The sequence below is a fragment of the Buteo buteo genome, chromosome 5 (genome assembly GCF_964188355.1).
Source record: "Buteo buteo chromosome 5, bButBut1.hap1.1, whole genome shotgun sequence".
NCBI lineage: Eukaryota > Metazoa > Chordata > Aves > Accipitriformes > Accipitridae > Buteo > Buteo buteo.
This window is the reverse complement of record NC_134175.1, coordinates 11,229,607-11,248,083: the sequence shown is the minus strand read 5'-3', so window position 1 is coordinate 11,248,083 and position 18,477 is coordinate 11,229,607. Positions and strand designations below refer to the sequence as shown.

Below are 18,477 nucleotides of genomic sequence, written 5' to 3'. Positions count from 1 at the left end.
GGTAGTTTTTCCAACGTCAGCCTGTTCTCAGTTGAAGAAAGATGATACAGTGGCCCTGAGACTTTTTCAGGATGAGCAATTATCTGCTAATGCAGGGAGTTTGAGACCTCTCAACCAAATCCATTTCTGGTTGTCTTTAGCTACATACTTTCTGGACAACACTTCACTACATAGCAGCAATCCGTTATTTCTGAGAAGGCAGGGAATTACACCCCCTGTAAGCAACAAGTGCTAAAACCTGAGACCTTGCCATTGACCTGCCAGTCCACATCCTCCACACAAGGCAGCTACTGCCAGCTGCCATTCACAGCTCCGGGTTCTTTTCCAAGCTGTTTTTGGGGTGGGCTTGACACACAAATTGCAATACTTCTGATGGACTCTACTGTTCTCAGCAATACAGTAGAAACTAGAGCTTTTTGTTTTCATATTTCCAGTTCCTAGATAAGAAAAAGGAGAGCAGAGGAAAACTGTTGAGCAATAAGGCATCCCAATAAGACATCTGCAATAGTCCAAGTGACTGGTGATGAATCTGATAACCGTTTCTTTGCAAACCACTCGCAAGGCAGTTACCAGATTATTTTGGCTATTTTTATCCCACGAAGATACAGGTCAGAAGCTTGCCCCCATGCCTACCAAGTCAAAATAGAAAGAAGCTGTAATTTCTCAGTGCCCAATCGATAAAAAGCCTCAGGCAAAACAAGGCAGCTGACAGTAAGCCCAGGATAAATAGCCATCAGTTGGCATCTGAGACACTATCCCAACCACATCCTTTCAAGAGCGTGCATCCACATTTAAAATAAAGCTTTCACTAAGGACAGAAAGAAAGGGGATGTTTCTGGATCAATGACTCCTGAATTTGTAGTTGTCATCAAGCAAACAATTACTTTGTTCTCCTCACTGCTTTCTAGTAAAACAATTGTGAACTTGTCTCACAAAGAAAAGAAAGATCCATTCCCCTTCTCTCCAACCATGCCACCTTCCCATCTGTTTCACAATACAACTGAAAGACACTTAAACATAGCAATACTGCACTTCGTAAAAAGGCTCGAAGACAGAACCACGCTCATAGTTGTCTTCACTCAAGAGATGAGCTAGTGCATGCTTGACCAGGGTTATGTTGAAAGAGGAGCATTGGCAGGATCACCTTTCACTCTGGATCTGGAGTGGGCTCTTGGAGCAAGTCCCTGGCTGCCCTGCTTCCCATACTTTTCCACATCCCATATTTTTGGTTGCATCATGGAGCAGTCTCAGTACACAGACTGCAATTTATTGGGGGGGGATACACCTCAAACTCAACCCAAAACACCCAGCCTAACACACTCCAGCCACTAATGGGGACATGTATCCGAGGGACTGGACTAAACGCAGTCCTAAAGCAAGCTTCAAAACAACCCCACATGGCCTCTACATGACACCATCAGCATCATCTGCTGAACTCCACAGAGCTGATCCTGCATGGCACTTGCTATCACCATCAGGAGCTGTTGTTCTTCATGCCTTCCCCTTCCCTCAGCTCCTTCCCTCTGATTAAGGCTGCACCGTGGTCTGCAAGCCAGCGCAAGGCTCGTCCCTTGCCATCAGGCTGCTGTCAGCAGCTTACGGGGAGGTACATGCTGTGAAAAGTGAGAGCTCCTCACTCTTACTGGCACTGCCCAGGGAGTTATGCGGTGTCTCTGTTACATGTGTAATCCCACGGCAATTTCATGGGCCTCTTCCAGGCCCAAGAACAGCTAGTTTTTTCCCTACTATCAGTATATATGCACCACAGTCACACTATAAAAAGTATCTTGCATTTTATACACGAGTTGGGGGGTTGTTTTGCTGAACAACATGCAAACAGTATTTATCTGGGCTACGTCTTGGCAGGATTTGGGGTGGGTGAGTGGGTGGTTCTGGTCAATTGTATTGCTGTATTTCTAAAACCAGACCATGCACTAACCTTGTAGCCTTGGGATACCAGACAGCTAAAATAGGATCGCTGAGGAGTAGAAGCCTCTGTCCCTGACTGTTAAGCACAGTCCACTAAAACATCCTGACTTGCATATTAAAGGCTACAGCGTGTAACAAGTTAAAATATTAGTAAAGAGAACAGTAATTATCATGGACATATTATTTATTTGTCTACTCATTTGAAATTTACAAAAAAAAGTCTTCAACATTTACAAGAAAGCAATTAAGGCAGCAAATAGATTATTTCTCTTTAAACCTATGAGAAAATACTCAGTGCATATTTCCTCTCTAATTTGTCTGCACTCAAGAATCTATTTTTGGAAGTCTCCCTAGACTGTATTGTAGCACCACATGTACTGTAATGGCATTTTAATTAGCCCAGAGAGCTGGAAGATGCACTATGCATCCGAAAGAGAAGCAGCCTAACAAAATGAGAGCATCCTTCTCTTCCCTTTTTTTGAGATTTACAGCAGCTATCAAGTCGAAATACCAATTATGGTTTCAATTGGAATCGACTGCCACTGCTATAAAAATCCAGTGCGTCACAACAGCTTATAGAATTCAACAAAAACAAACGTAGTATTTAAGCACTATTTACTCATACTTTAAAGGTGGATGGTAAAAATAAAATGCTGCAGATCTCCACAGGCAGAAGAGAGCATAGGAGAGGAGAGAAAAAAAAAATTTTTTTTGAGTTGGGCTCTGAATATGTTAGCTTTTGGCCTGCAAGTATAATCAAGAAAACACCCATTTAGATGAAAGCTAATCCAATTCTGTTTATAATGGGGTGTTTTGGTTGGGGTTTTTTATTAATACTACTACATCTAATATCCAAGTTAGCCACCTTCCATTGCCAGTGAGTGACATAATGCATAAACATCATCAGTATGGTCTTGTATATATTTAATTTGCCATAATTCTGACTTCTTACTTTTGATGCAGTAGAAACTAGGTCAGGCTGATGTCCGCCTCAGTTATACAAGAGGTTGACATATCTGGAATTGTAAGCCTCCTTCACTCCCTTGATAATACTGATTACTCCAGAGACATTCATAGATCCAGATGGCAGGTTCCACTGAAGCCAGCAGCAGACCACAGCACTCAGCACCCCATAAGCAAGAACTATGATGGGTTTCAAGCTTTCTTTGGCATTATAATCTACATGAATATTTCACACAAGAGTCAGAAGATACTCAGGTATAATGTCTACAAAAGCTTCTCACTGCTTTCCTGTCCAGAACCTAGTAAAGATAAATCCAGTAGATCCCACTTTGGTTAGAAAAGCAACCTTTAATATATTACTAGGAAGTTATCCAAATACCTAAGATGCGTTAAAACAGGAAATGCTGTGGTCCTCAAGGTGTTTACAGATCAATATCCAAATGACAATACACTACTTTTCAAATGCCAAATCGTAAAACCATTGTGTTCTACTTCTTATGCCATTATTTTCCTTAATTCTTTGCAGTGGGAGGATAACACAACTCCAACTAAACATGACAATCTTCAGTCTCTTCAGCAGACTCTGATGACTTCAACTCCACAAAATTTGAAAGATATGTCATTTTGGAAATCCATGGTAATAAAATAATCATTTACATGTAAATGCAAGTAATCTAAGGTCTGTGGTAACCTATGCATTAGAGCAAAGAGATAAAGCTCACTGGAAGTGGTCTGACATAATTACAGCAAAAAGGAACAGCTACCCATTTCAGTAGACTTGCTTCCCCCTTTGGGCAAGGAAAGTCAGAACCCCCTACAGCCAGCCTTTCCACCGTCCCGCAGACAGACAAAGCATTAAGTGAAGAAAAAATAAAATACAAAGGAAAGAATTACCACATTAAAGAAATAGCATCTATAGTACACTTTTGATGTGGATTTTTCCTTTTAAGCCAAAAATATCCATATTTCATGTTGGTTTTCATTCTATTCTTCTGTAACAAGTTTCAAAATCGGCTCGTTTGGTACAGAGAAAATAACCACAAAGTCCGATTATGGACAAGCTCAAGCACGCACTTCCAGCAGAAGCAAAACAAGTATCCTATGTCTCGATCACTTGTCGCACCTTGGTAGTCTGAGAGATTACTCAGTCTTACTCAGGCAAGATGGAACACCAAGAAATACACCTGCTCCCATTCAACGCCAAACACCTACCTAGGAAATGCAGCCTACCACAAAGGTGTATTGAACGCCAGCGTCTCAACCGTTCCCGAATGCGCTCTGACTGCTAAGGTAGGAGCCAGCTCAGCCTCCATTTGAGACCTTCAACACCTCCCGTAGGCAATCTCCTCCTGCACACAGCCACCGGTCACTCTGAATACCCGACAGTTTTACATCTCCAGTTACAGGCAGAAAAGACTGCTATCTTATTTCATACACACCGTCACCATTAAGCATGCCATACCAGGACAGTACTATGTCAGAGACCTGGCTCTATTTTAGGCTTAGCTTACCCAATCATTTCCCACAGTCTCTCTTGTGCAGCCAACATCAGGAGGTACTCGGTGGTGGGCATCCAACACCTTCTCCTGCCTAGCGCTACCTCGAGCCCCAACAGGACAGGTCAGGGTTTCCACCACATGGGGAATAAAACACATCATTGTGTCCCTCTCTCCCCAGAGTGCTGGGAGACTTATGGTGGGGTCTGCAGGATCCCGCTATGTCCTGATGTTAAATCCATCTCAGATGAGACACTACATGCAGAACCAACCTGGTACTTTGCACAGCACTTCCCTGTTGTCCCAGCCCCATCTGATAGAAAGTCAATGACCATTAACACCAGGCAGCAGGAAAATTGTCCCAGTCTACCTGTTCCTGATATAGTACCAGCCATTATCTACCAGCTTTCGATAGTCTGTATATAATATCTTCAAGTCAATTAATGTACAGATTTTTAAAATTTGGACTTCAGATATTTTTAAATCCCAGAGAAAAAAAAGAGACTACCATTTCAAAGCATCTAAAAGTAGATTCCACTTTCACAGACGTGGTGGAACAGCAATTTCCCCACTTGCAATGAAGGAACCGAGACTATGCTGTTTATTACTATAAATATATTCATAGATATTTTCCCTGGCACAAAACACTACAATTTTAAAGGCAAGGGATTCATCAACTCTTATGGATAGCTTCATCCTTACTGCTTTTATTCTGTCAGTGAGCACACGCTTCTGGCAAGAGTGGAGGAGGGTACAATCTGCCACCATCTGCAGGGTGCTATCCATCTGAAAAGGTGACTGTCCTCAAGAAATTAGCATAGTCCAAGCATTAAACTTAACTCTGGAATATTATGTTCAGCCAACAGTCTCTTTCAAGGGCCATTCTTCAAAATATTCCTGCTCCCTGCTAACTGCATGGTGGTTGTTTTGGGTTGTTTTTTTTTTTAAGTTTTAATGTAGCCTTTTATCAAAAGTGAAAAAAACTTTCCATCCTTCATGGTACGTGAATGGGGTAAAGCCAGTATTCCACAATCAGAGATAAATATTTCTACAGGAGACCAGTATTATCAATGTGAGGTTCTTAATTTGCTGAGACAGATCCCATGAACTTCAGCACTAAAAAAAAAAGCAAACTCCACAGGACTCCCTTGGCATTCAGCCGGAGAGGTGCTGCTGGCATCTGGCCATTTCACAATCACGGGCTATTCAGAACACATGAATTCACATTTGATAGCTACAAATACACAGATATAATGCCACTTTAATCAAAACTAATATTTCAGTAGGTTTTAAAAACTGGTGATTGGTGATACAAAAATGAAGAGAGGAAAGAAAAAAAAACAACCTTGAAATTATCTGCAATTGTCAGCAGAAGGAGACCTACGAAGCACATTTTAAAGGCAGGAGAGAAGGTTCAATAACCTGCTTAATTTTCCTTTCTCTCCAGCTGAATAAACTGTCAGGAAGAAATCCAGCTGAAAGATAGCCTGGCTCTTCTACAGTTTCGAATAAGATTCCAGCTCCTGGCCACACAGGACACTATATTCAAGCTAATGAGATACCAAGCAGAGAAAAGGCTTGCCTTGTTAAAGAGGGAAGCAACTGTATGTTATATGAACTAAACGGCATGGGTTTCCTTCCTTACCCCTGCATTTTGCTAGCACACATGCTAAATAAGACTAATCCATGAAACTATTTCCAAGGCAGGCTGTGTCCAAGAGTTCTGATCCTTTCCACAGCAGAAAAGGGAAGTGATAATAATTACTCATCAACCCATTACATTAATGCTTTCAGAAAGGAGGCTAACCTGAGGAAAATTCCTGGATGAAGCAGAGGGCAGGGAGAAAAGAGGCAAAGGAAACTGATGCTTGGACCCCTCCCTGGACACTGCTGGCAACAGGAACCATCTACAATTTCACTACTAAGCAGATGCCTTCTCGCCTTACAAGCTGCAGCTTCTTAAGTGGATGGCAGAATTGGAAAGAGCAGAGGAAAAAAGGGAGAAATTTTTGTTGAGGAAAATAAATAGAGAGACATGGAAACAGGACCGTCAGCAGAGCATGACTTGGGTTTGATGGAGCTGCTGGGTCCCAGGTGGCTGTCAGAGTGCAAGGCTTCAAGTTTCAACCTTTCAGAATGCTCCATCAAGCCTTTCTTCTACAAAACAAGAGCTAAAATACTGGGGAAAAACCCCACACAACTGAAAAAATCCTTCAGAGATCTGCAAAAGCTTGCAAAGGCAAAAAACAAGCAGCACTGTCACAGAAGCTGGACTGGACATGTCTGCTTTACACACAGCTTATTAGAGACCTACAACTCCAGAAGCTTAAGCAAGACCCTGAGAGGGCTCTTCTCACCTCCCTGCTGTCACACCAACCTTATTCAACAAGCATCAGGACAACACACTCGGCAACAACTCCATGAGTGCTGGTGCCTTGCATCTTTATCCCCCATGTATCACAGTAACCCCAGTTCCCCTCTCTCCCCGGGCTTGAATTATGTAGGACAGTGCGATATGTTTAAACCCAGTTCCCTCCATTTTCACATACACCCATCAGACTTGTAGAATTTACAATTAACCCATCCTGAGTGAGATCAGCCTGTTCCCCACCTACCCAGTGCCAGGGCCAGCTCAATTGGGTCTGAAAGCAAATGCCTTGCTTCCTTCTACCCGTTACCCGTTTTTTCCACCAGGTCAAATACTTCATCCTAAGAACTTGTATTTAAATATATATTTACATTACAGCAGGCAGGGACTCATTTCAGGTCGTACTGCTATACTGGGGTAAAAGCCAGCAGTCAGATGGAGGGCTGGCCGGTCTGTCCACTCACCCACCCGCACGCATCTTCCTTGGGTACCTGCACAGCCTCTGCAGCTCTACCTTCCCAAGAAACTCATCCTCACATGTGGTATCTTCTCCACATCCAAGCCTGTTACTGTAACAGTATAAAATCTGTTGCTCACCAGTGAAAAATCCTTTTGGTCAAACATTTTAAGGATCAGAGACAAGCTGACCATGCTTACTAGCAGTCTAAACTGCAGCTCACCTGAAGCCCATTGAAGACAGCAATCACATTTTTCAAATGCCATGCTCTCTCTCAAAAAGGGAAAAAGACAAGTTTTGAGTCTTTGCTTTGCTCATTTCAAGTAGGTACACATGAAAATTTAAGAAACTGGTGCACAAAGTTTGGACAGTTAATTCCGTGCAGTCATATAATAGACCATCAAGACAAAGTAGTTGCTACCAGAAATAGTCCAGCAAGGAAGAGCTGAGATACCATCAGCATGTGAAGGGACAGTCCATATGAAAGAAAAAGCACTGATCTCCAGGGTTTTAAGTACCAAATTCATGGTGCTGCTTTGGGTGAAGCTGCCGTGCGACCCCCCAAAAATTACCAACATCCAGAGGTCAAAATCCTTTCCCAAAGCGCAAATTCAGGGTGTTTACACCCAACAGAGACAGTGCCCAGCAAAGGGCAACTATTTAATCAAAATCATCAGTTAAACTCTGAAAGGATCCTGGAAGTACACGAATAAACAGCAATTAAAACAATGTATGCAATTCGAAACAGCCGTGCCCAGCGTGACCATACTCCAAACTTCAAAGCTGGCTCTTCACTCTCAAAATAAACCACCCCCCCCAAAATGCCAAAGATGAAAGCTTATTTTTAACTAAAGATAAGGATGCAGAGCCATTCCTCAGAAGACTCTTTTTTATTTTAAAATACTCAGACTAAGTATTTCTCTGGAAATTACTAGCTTTATATTACAGCCATAAAGACAACACACACTTTGTACAGAGAGCACTGGATGGAGACCACAAAAGCCAGTTAGACAGGTAAAGGTGTATCTGTCCACACCTGCACAAGAGGATGGCAAGGGACTTCTTGCGCTGTCGTGATAACACTGACAGCGAGAACAGACCTTTCACTTCTTGTCAGAAAGGCAGAAATCCTAAAGTCATTACTGTACTTTTTAAACTGCTTGTGATTGAATTTTGGTAGTGGCCCATCAATGGAGTTTATAAAGGAGCTCTTCCCAGCTGGCTCTCCCTAGCTCACACCGGTGCTGCGGCAGATCTTTCCAGGATCATGGAGGGTCTTGTTTTGGTTTTAGGCAGATTTCAACACGCAGACCTTCCGTTCCAAGAAAGTATTTAATGTTTCCTTTTATTGCCTTAATCACAAGCACACGCATTTGGCAGTCATTTCCAGCCTCGTGCCATTAACTCAGAGCAAGGTCCTCCAGCAGGTAAGGAACACAAGTATCATCACTCAGGTGTTCTCTGAAAACCTTACTTGCCAACAGGAAAAGTGCAACTTATACCACCTCACAACCACTGAAGGCCAAGAAAGCTCCAGAGTACCTGACCTTCTTGTTGAACACGGTTCATACCACAAGCCCAGGTTGCTCCCCCAGCTTGATAACCAACTCCAAAGGCAGGCTCCCTCGAATAAGGTTCTCCAGCTTGCTTCCAAATTTTTTCTCATAACAGGATGCACTATTTTAACTGCTGGCTGTATAGCTGGACATCAGAGAAGGTGCTAGGAATTACTCAAAGAAAGAAACCTTGATGGGAAGGGAAAGCAGAGCTACACTGTTGGCCGGCTGAAAAGGCACAAGACCTCAGAAGCACAAAGAGATGTTTTGTCGGATGGCACAAGCAGCATGCTGCCATGTGTTCCTCTACGTTATGCTCTAGGCGCCTTTTATTTTCATCCATGAGGTTATGTGGGCTTCATAGTGCATGCTTCCAGCTCTGTCTTTCTGCCAAACTCAGGCTCTTCCACTGCAGCAATTCCTTCCACTCTCCATGTTTTTCGCAAGGAAAGTCTCTTACACTCCACTCAGATCAGGCATTTCACCAAACTCACATCTGTGAGACCCAGGACGCTGGTACACAAGTTTCCTTTTGGATAAAATGTGTGCATTTCAAATAGTGCAAAATCTTTATCCTCAGTCTCTAAACTGTTGCATTTCTCAAACCTTAGACTCCCCTGGATATCTTTTCACGTCTAGGAGAAACCCAGGCTGGTTTACACTTTGCCAGTAGTCCCTGCTGTTGATGAAAGTAAAAGTATTGTTCTCATGAAAGTGAGACTGCTCACAGAAACCAGCTTCAGCATGCACCTTGGGGAGAGAGACCATGAGTCACCCAGAAGACAGCTCCCAACACCTAACCTCAGCGCCTGCTTTGATTCACCCTGACGATGGAAAGCAATGGAAAACTGGCAGAGGAAAACCTCGCCAACACCACGAAAAAGGTACAATCAACAACTTCTCCCTCACACTCAAAAGTTCTTTTTTTCCTGTTCTGCTGCAAAATAGGAGGTTAACACAAGCTGAAATGCTCATGTAATACATCATGGTTTTTTTCTCATCACTTTACCACAATCGATCATTTTTCCATGTCTAATATAGTAATATTAGATAATATTAGTAATATAGATTTGATACAGTAAAAGCATTTTAAATTGCATTAAACACAGTAACATGAGAATAGCACATTTTGAAACAGAAATTTCTAGTCTCTGGTCTGTTGAGGACCAACTGCCATTTCCAAGCCAAGCAGAAGCAAGCCCATGTTACCATGGGGCCAACCCAAAATGCTGGACTTTGCATATGTTCAAAATAACGCCAGGCCCTCAGTACCAGGGGGGTGCAAAAAAATATCATCTGCCATCCTCTCTCCCTTTTACTTAAGGTTAATGTTGCTCAGTGGCTGCAAGCAGCCAAAATGCCCACCTGCTGTGCCAGGCTGCTTTGATAGAATTACACACCAGTCTACTCCTTACCCGACCGGTACAGACTCTTTTCACCCCAAACAACTTGCAAGATACTTAGACTCACCTGACTGACAGTGCTGAACAGCTTCAGACAACAAAAAGGCATGTTAAGTTTAACAGCAAAATGCACCAAAATAAATTCACAACACTATTCTGTGCCGAAGTTTCCGTGACACATAGGACAACAGAAATGAAAAAGCACACTAAGGAGTATTACTCATCCATTCCTTTTGAGCATGTAAGCTTTTACCTGCAACATGCAGTCTCACAGGGGACTAAAAAGTGTCAAACCACCCCACAGACTGCACTTGCGTAAATGTCGCGGCCACCTGGATGTGTGCAGCGCACGAGGTCTGTCCAGAGACAGCGTTAATGCATAATAAGAAATCTCAGGAGTTTTAACACCTAGGTGAGGTCTGAAATCCGTGAGGATTTCTCTGAATGCAGAATCAGATGACTGCATGATGAAATATTTTGTGTGTGTTACAAAAGAAAAAAATGTTCTAAAAAAAGTTCTGTAGAGGTCTCCAAATACTACAGCAGGTAGAAGGTTTGCTGCACGCTTTAACATCCGATCCCCCTCCCAACCAAAGGCACTGCTCAGCTTGCTCCAATGCAGTCACCAGGTTTCACCTTCATAAGCAGGGAAACTTAGTGGATGAACTGCAAGCAACATACTGTGAACCACAAAAACATCACGCAACCAAAAATGTGTTGCACCAACAGTGAAGTCCCCATTCTCAGCTCAGGAAAGTCTAAGATACCAGCTGCAGTGTCCCAACAGCCCATATGCCATCAGAAGACTTCTTAAGTTGCCCTAAGGGTCTTCCCAATGGTCTTCTCCTTCCCTCAAAAAAAAAAAAATCCCATTCAAAAAATGAAATTAATACAGTAGTTTCACAACTGAATTAACCCAACAAGGGTAAGACATTAGCAAGAACACAGTTTTTATTTAAAAGCTCCCTCCCAAGTTCAAGCAAAACTAAACACTGATGTATGACCACTGAAAACATCAGACTAAGTCGCACATGCGTTGACAGGAGCTGCTGCTGCAGGTTATGCTGAATATAGCCACGTGCTGCTAGCTTGCACACCGAACTGTGAAGCAAACACCACAGTAACCTGATAACTGCAAGCGGAAAGACAAGCCGCACAGTCCTAGCTATAGAGCATTTGACAAACACGTACCCCACCACAAGCAGGAAATTAAAAACCACAGCTAAATAAAACAAAGACTGAGATTTGCAAGCAACACAATAAGCCAACTTGTAAAAACAGCAACGCCAAGAAGTGTCATCATTCTTAGTAATCAAAAAATGTCCGAAAAAATCAAGGCTTTTTTCTAAGTCACTCCTGTTTTGTTATACTGGTTTTTGTTTGATGACTACAACTAGAAAAGTGTAAATTAAGAAACTTACTGCTTAAGATACTCCTTAAGGTACCATTTACCTAGAAGTAAAAAAAAGATTTCAGGTTTTGTTTTGTTGTTGGTTGTTTTGTGGTTTTTTTTTAACCTGAAGTTATCTCCCATTTCTCAGCTTAAAGCCAAGCCTCCCACAGCTTTCTGTCTGTCCCAACCGAAAGCCAAGTAGCACCTCACAGAAAGCCATCAGAAGTCCATTAAAGCTTCTCCCAGTGGAGGGGTCCTTCCTAACCATGGAAGAGGAAAGACATTGAAAAAAGATTACCAGCAAACGGGGGAGTGGGCAAATCAAAATTAACATCTCATACTACTGTGAAACAAATTTTCGAAGAGCGAGGCGGATGTGGCCATGCAACAACCTATTCCCAACAATGCGGGAGTCTGATGCCTTTGCTGCTGATCTCATGGACGTGGCACTGCGTGGAATGGGCCATCCTACTGCTCTGATCTGCTTGGAAGCTGCGCCAAAGCCCTATGGACGTTGAAATGGCCAGAGAGCAATTCTACACATACATTTAGGAAAGCCACAAAACAGATTCAAGACTTCTCAGGGCAGGCAGGAAGCGCGTAGGAAGATGGCAGCTTGAAATCATCAAATTATTAATTGGGAGATGCTAGAAAAAGCATCCAGAAACCCCACACTGGTGCAACCAGAAATGTCCATGCCAAGTCTGAGCACTCACTCCTCTCCCATGCTGCTGGGTGAGATTTTTTTTTTTTCCAGCAGAAAACACAGATATGAGTCTCTGGGTTACGCTTCTGGCTCTGCTAAATAGCCACAAAGATGAAAAGGCTCTGAACTACAGCAGATTGGACAAAATAACCCAGTCTTTTTCAAGTCAGTGATTCTCTCCCTCACAAGCGATGCTGCTTTCACAAGTAGCACTCTCTGGAGAGGAGACATATGCTGCCTGGAGTTAGGAGCTAACATCTTTAAAGAATATTTTTGTTTAATGCATAATGGGCCTTGAACTCTCTCTCTCAATAAATAAATTTAAAAGTAATGCTTTTTCCTTCATAATGCCTTTCCAAATCCATATTATATATGTTGAAGATCATAAAATAGAAGGCTTACTATATAGAAGACAATGTTATCACATCAATTAACACATTTATATAAATGCTTGTATATGCATTGATGATATGCATGTATAGGTATACAATTATTGTCCTAATACAATAATATATTCCATTAGTTTACATGAACAGCAAGTAACAGCATGTTCAGTAAATGCACCATACACCAAAAAAAATGGTGAGAAAAATTAAAAATGGTATAAAGAGGACCTGGCATTTCCAGCTGGAAATGCCTTTCTGTAAGCTTTATCCCCCCTCCTTCAGGGTTGGAGAGAGTGACTGTACATTGACAGTTTCCTTAGATGGTGGGTTCCTGGTTTCCCACTACAAAACTGCCTTCCCTGCTTACTGGTGACCCATAGGAATCACCTCTCCCTGCACCATAACAGCAATGTTAATTTTGTGCACTGCACCATCTGCAGAAGAAAAGCCCAAGGTGGGCACCAAATACAGATGAACAGCCCTAAAACAGACCATGTATGAAATGAAGCTGAGGCAGGGGCACTGGGGCTTGCTCTCCCATTGCATTCAGGAAGCACACCCATCCCTCTGCCCAGCTGAAGAACCACCGTACACAACCCACTCAGTCCACGGTCTGGAGAGGCACTAGCCAGCTCCTGGTAGTCATGGCACATGGCGGTGAAAGGCACTTCCCAGCACCTTACACCCTTCATTTCTAGCTTAGGTCATTCCCTGAAATGATTTAAATACCATAAGAGTTTCTCCTAGTGCCCAGTCACTTCAAGACATTAACAGCAAGGTGGGATCTCAGGATGACGAAGCTGGCAGTGGCTAAGCAGCACTGGTGCCGACAGGGATGAGGAGTCTGCCGGCATTTCCCATGCTCCAAGACATTCACCACTAAGAAAACATTCATATTCTCAGTTTCTCATTTCCTAGAAGTAGTGCACATTATTATCCCAAATATATTAGCTTACCTGTATGTTATTCAAAACAAAAAAACACATTATTTCATACTTTGCTAAATGACAAATGCCTCCATCAGCTTTGGCTGCATCTTCCAAGGTTTTACACCAACAGCTATTTTTGTTTTCCTTTCCTCCAGCCAGTGGCAGAGAAGCCAGCCCAGTTCATCTCACACACTGCTGTGCTGCCTTTTGCTGGCTCAACAGCATCCAGAGGCAGTGCTGCAGCGACAGCCTCGTCAAACCAGCAGTGCCAATCCATGCCCTCCCTGAAAAAATCAATTCTGGCCCACATTTCAATAGGCCAAACACCCAGCCAGCAAGAATTGTTCATCCTTTGTACACCATGTGCAAAGGAGCAGCTGAAAACACTTGACATTTGTCAATTCTGTTACTCTAGATGAGATTCCCCCAGCACTATGTACCGTTTTTCACTTCTTGAATTGGAAATGCATCAAGGCAAAGCCAATCCCACCATTATTGAGGTGCTATACAAGAAGGACTTCATCCAAACTGAAGCCTTTGGACAAGCTTTCAGCACAAAACCAGCAAGCTCACTCGTGAACAGAACAGAAACGAGTCTCAGCTGCAAGCTCTGCATCAGCCCATCCTCAAGGCGACTATGGCCAACGGGAAAACCCCTTGCTGTGCTGCTTCCCCAGGCACTCCTCTGCCACTGGGGTGCCGCAGGCAAAGCAAGTGGAAGCAACGAACAACCCCAGTTTATGCAATTCTTACCCTTTTTCCTAGCCATAAATCTTGTGTTTGATCCCTCTCTGCTATATGCTAAGAAGTCACCAAGTAATGCAAGAGAAATCCTTGCTGCTTTACCTCAAACTCCTCCTCAATACCCAAGGCATGTACTTTGACAGTTTTCTCTGAACATACTGTTCTCAATCCATGGTTTAAAATTCATCTGTGCCCCTGCATCGTTGTCATCCTGTACTCCTGTCTCTGGCATACATGAGGTTTGACCTTTTCAGATTTACATTTACAGCATTCAGAATCTTTTTGAGCTCTGTTACAGAGAAAAATGAACCGAGAGGAATTTCTGGAATGGTGACTGGACTACTGATGTTTCCTAGGGCAAAACACATGCTGCTTGTATTCCAGCTTCCTAATGCCCTCGTAAACAAGAGAAAATTGAATGACAAAAGCAACCTAACTAGCTGGAATCTTCTAAAAGATGGAAAACAGACTTCCACAGCTGCCCACACGAAGAGAAGAGAAGATGCTTCGGCAGTAAACGTTCAAGGGTAGCACAAACAATGCTCCAAATGAAGAATGCAGCAGAAAAAAAAAAAAAAAAAAAAAGGCAGACCAGCAATTGTATTTCCAAGTGAAGAAAAGCCAGGCACTTAGGTCTAAAAGCATCCCACCATGTATCCAGCCTCACAATTCTCCTTTTCCTTGGTGCTGCCAATTTCGTATTTATTTTCATGGTGTACTTAATTTATATAGATACCTTCCATCCAGCTGCCTCAGTATTACACTGAGTTACAGTGTGTTCCCAGACTGTGGGAACCCCGAGCCTGGAGCAGACCTTTCTCTCCACTGCCAGCCCTAAGAGGCATGCACGCTTTTTCTAAAGCATCGACCACTTGTAATGCTCAGACTCCAAAACACTGGATTTACCAGCGCTGCTCCCAGCCTATGTGACCATTTCTTTACAGTTACACAGGAATGCAGAACCAGGCTCTTAGATAAGAATGACCAGCTCCTGGATAACTATGATCCTTCTAAGACGCACAATATCTTTGGGTTGGACTATTCAAAGTATCACCAAAATCAGGCCTTCTCAGTCCTAACTGCGAAGCACCCATGTCCAAAAGTGCTACCAAGAACACAAAACAGAAGACACCATCAGCACTAATACTAAAGTTACAGCATGAAGGAGTTTTCAGGAGGAAAAAAGCCCTCTTGGTCAGTCATCTTACTAATAACAAGTTAACCCTTTTTATGTATTTCATTTTTTAGCACATTGATCCTTGAAAATAAAGAGCACAAAGAGGAAGAGATGGGCTAAGTTCAAGGAATGGCAGCATCCCCCAAGCATCTCCTCCACAGATTCCCTACCCCGACCTGCCGCCTAACTTTGTAACTCACCACCCTGCAAATCATCGGCCACCTACAAAATGCTCTGTCCCAAAATAATTCTCCCTCAAAACAAATTCCTCTGCAATTTATAATGAACTGGTGAGATTTAAAATATTTTATATTTAATTACCTATTGATATTTCCAGCAGTGTACACTGCACAGACAGGAAAGACAGAAATGTACAGGTACAACACTGTTACAAATCAGAAGCACTTACCTGTGCTTTTAGCAATTTTTTTCCTAAACTACTACTACCATGCACAGTCTATCCATCTTGTCCTCCATCAATAAAATCTATTGATCAGTGTCAGCCACAAAAATCCAGCAAAAAGGTAAAGAGAGTGATAAGAAATTGATAGCTAACTGCAAAGGAGACAGCTCATGGGGCAGAGGACATGGGGAATTGCGGTCAGAAAGGAGACAGGCAGCACAAGACTCTAGGAAAGGTGCAAAGAAGTAGGAAAATAGGGCACAGCTGGTAAAAAAACACCTCAATAGTCCTGCTTGGGGCTAAGAGTCAGCTCACTTTTAGCATTTCTTTGACAGCTCTACCTGTGAGAGTTTACAATATCCATAAGCTTTTGAGCAAAGTAGCTAAAGAAGTGAGAGCCATCAGCAGAGCTTTGCCACACTGGAGGGGTGATGACGCAGGTACCAGCTGGTACCACAATCCCCTCCCTTCCAAAACCAAGCATCAAGACAGGCTCTGGGTGTTTTTTTGGCAGCTCAAGATACAGTGTACACATAGTTCTCACCATCTGAGTACCATGTCCTGAAAAAACACCTGAGGAAGCAGAAGCAGCACCTTTAAGTCTTTAAAGGATAGCTGACTTTTTCACCCCATGAAATTAAAAACTGTAGTGCACCAAGAAGAGAACAAATTATCAATGGGCTGCAAAGTTATTTTACTCATTCTTAAATTGTGATATACCACCACAAAGCCCATATTCGATCATCTGTGGCTAACTGGAGCTCCAAAGAGATGTGTGGGAAGAAGTTGGTGTGTGTAGCTACTCATGAACCCCTAGCCAAAAGGCCCCAAGCAGGCTGTCCCATAGCAGCTGGCCACGTGTCACTGCCGGGGAGGTGACATCGCAACCCTGCAGGGTAGCACAGCTTAGTGACCTGCGCTCAATCTTGCAGAGAGTGGCTAAGGAAAACACAAGATGCTGCCTGCAAGCAAGGAAAACCCATTCTGGTATGCCTAGAGAAAAAAGAAAAGAAAAAAAGGCACTTGGTCTACATCACCCTAGACTTAAACCCATAGAAGCAGCATTTGGAAACTTGGAACCACGTGTAGTTGTGGCACTTAGGAACGTGGTTTAGTGGTGCACTTGGCAGTGCTAGGTTAACAGTTGGACTCAATGATCTTAAAGGTCTTTTCCAACCTTAACGATTCTAAGAGTTAAAAACCACCCCAAAAATATTTGCTCACCTCCCCTCTGGTTGAGGACATCTCTTGCGTTGCAATATATATGGCCTGGAATGAAGCTGTTGACTCTTAGATGTGGGCCTTGAGTTCATATAAAGCTGCCGAGATTTCCAAAAGTTACAGGCCCGTAAGTTTTCTGCAGAAAGTCTGCACAGTTTCTGTTGTAATGTAAATTTTAAATCATACTTCATGGTTTTTTTCATAACGCCTTGGGAAAACACCAAGGACAAAACCATTTACAGAGTATTAGGAACACCACACGTGTGCCCACTTTTTGCTAAGTACTTAAAAAACCAAAGTCACCAAATAGCAAGTACACAGTTCTGTGCCTTATTTGATATTTAAAAGTTATGTAAGTGACTTAATAGCTCCAACCACTTGAATGATTCACCCAGATGCTTTGAGTAAGCTTTAGAAGAGAGGGGGTTTTGGGGTGGGTTTTTGCTACCTGTTGGAAACACGAGGAACAGCAGAGCAGAGAAAGTTTAAATCACACAAACTCAGATTTCACCCAAAGGAGTAAACAACAACGCAAATACTTTGACACAAAGCCCATAACAAGCCCTGAGACACACGTGCTGTCAGACATCGGGTCAGGACCTGCAGTGATGTTTGCAAGAAGACGTATGTATTAGAAGTGTGAATGCATTCCTGACTGACAGCAAGTCAGGAAGGAATAGCTTCTGCATCCCACTCACAGACAGAAGCAAAATCAAAAAAGCAGCCAATAAAATGCAGTTCAGACCAAGAGCAAGCATCGCCAGCCGATGACATGGTGGGTTCTCCAGGCGTTTGCTGTCTTCAGAAGGGGCCCACCAGCCTGGTCTCTCCTTGGTTCACTTCATTTTAACTGAAACAAATCACAGCCATTCATGGGTAGGAGCAACTTCAGAGGGCTAACTCCCACCCCAGCACCGTAAATTCGGAGTCTGTCTGCAGCTGCACCCTGGAGCCACGGGAGAAGACCTGAAACCTGGAACTATGGGCAGCTTTAGTTAAGTAGAGAGCTGAACTGCTGCAATTGAAATCCTCTAGTAGCAACTCGGGATCAATGAAAGACAGAAAAAACTTGCAGTTTCCTTTTCTATAACCACTGATGGCAGCTGTGACCATGCGGGCATCTCTCCACCCAAGAGCGCTGAAAGCAAGCAGCCCTGCATTTCACCTGAGCTAAGCAGGGACAGACAAAGCAAAGAAACACCAAGAGGAGGGCACATGAAAGGGGGTCTTCAGAACAGGGCTCCTCCAGAAGCCCACAAGCCTCGCACACAACTCCATCCAGTCTCAATTCTTCATCTACAGGGTGCACTGACATACGAATACACAGCAGACAGGGTAAATATTGC

General features: G+C 43.1%; 1 protein-coding gene across 10 annotated transcripts in view; it reads right to left on the bottom strand.

Annotated features, from left to right (window-relative positions):
- The window catches only part of HDAC4 (histone deacetylase 4), a 263,373-nt gene that overhangs the window by 168,544 nt on the left and 76,352 nt on the right, over positions 1–18,477 (bottom strand). The window contains exon 1 of one of the 10 annotated variants that reach the window (XM_075027812.1): positions 4,105–4,242. The exons of the other annotated variants lie outside the window; for them this stretch is intronic. The gene's annotated coding sequence lies outside the window, so the exon portion shown is untranslated. Of the gene's footprint in view, positions 1–4,104; positions 4,243–18,477 lie in introns of those variants that run through there. 10 annotated transcript variants of the gene reach the window in all.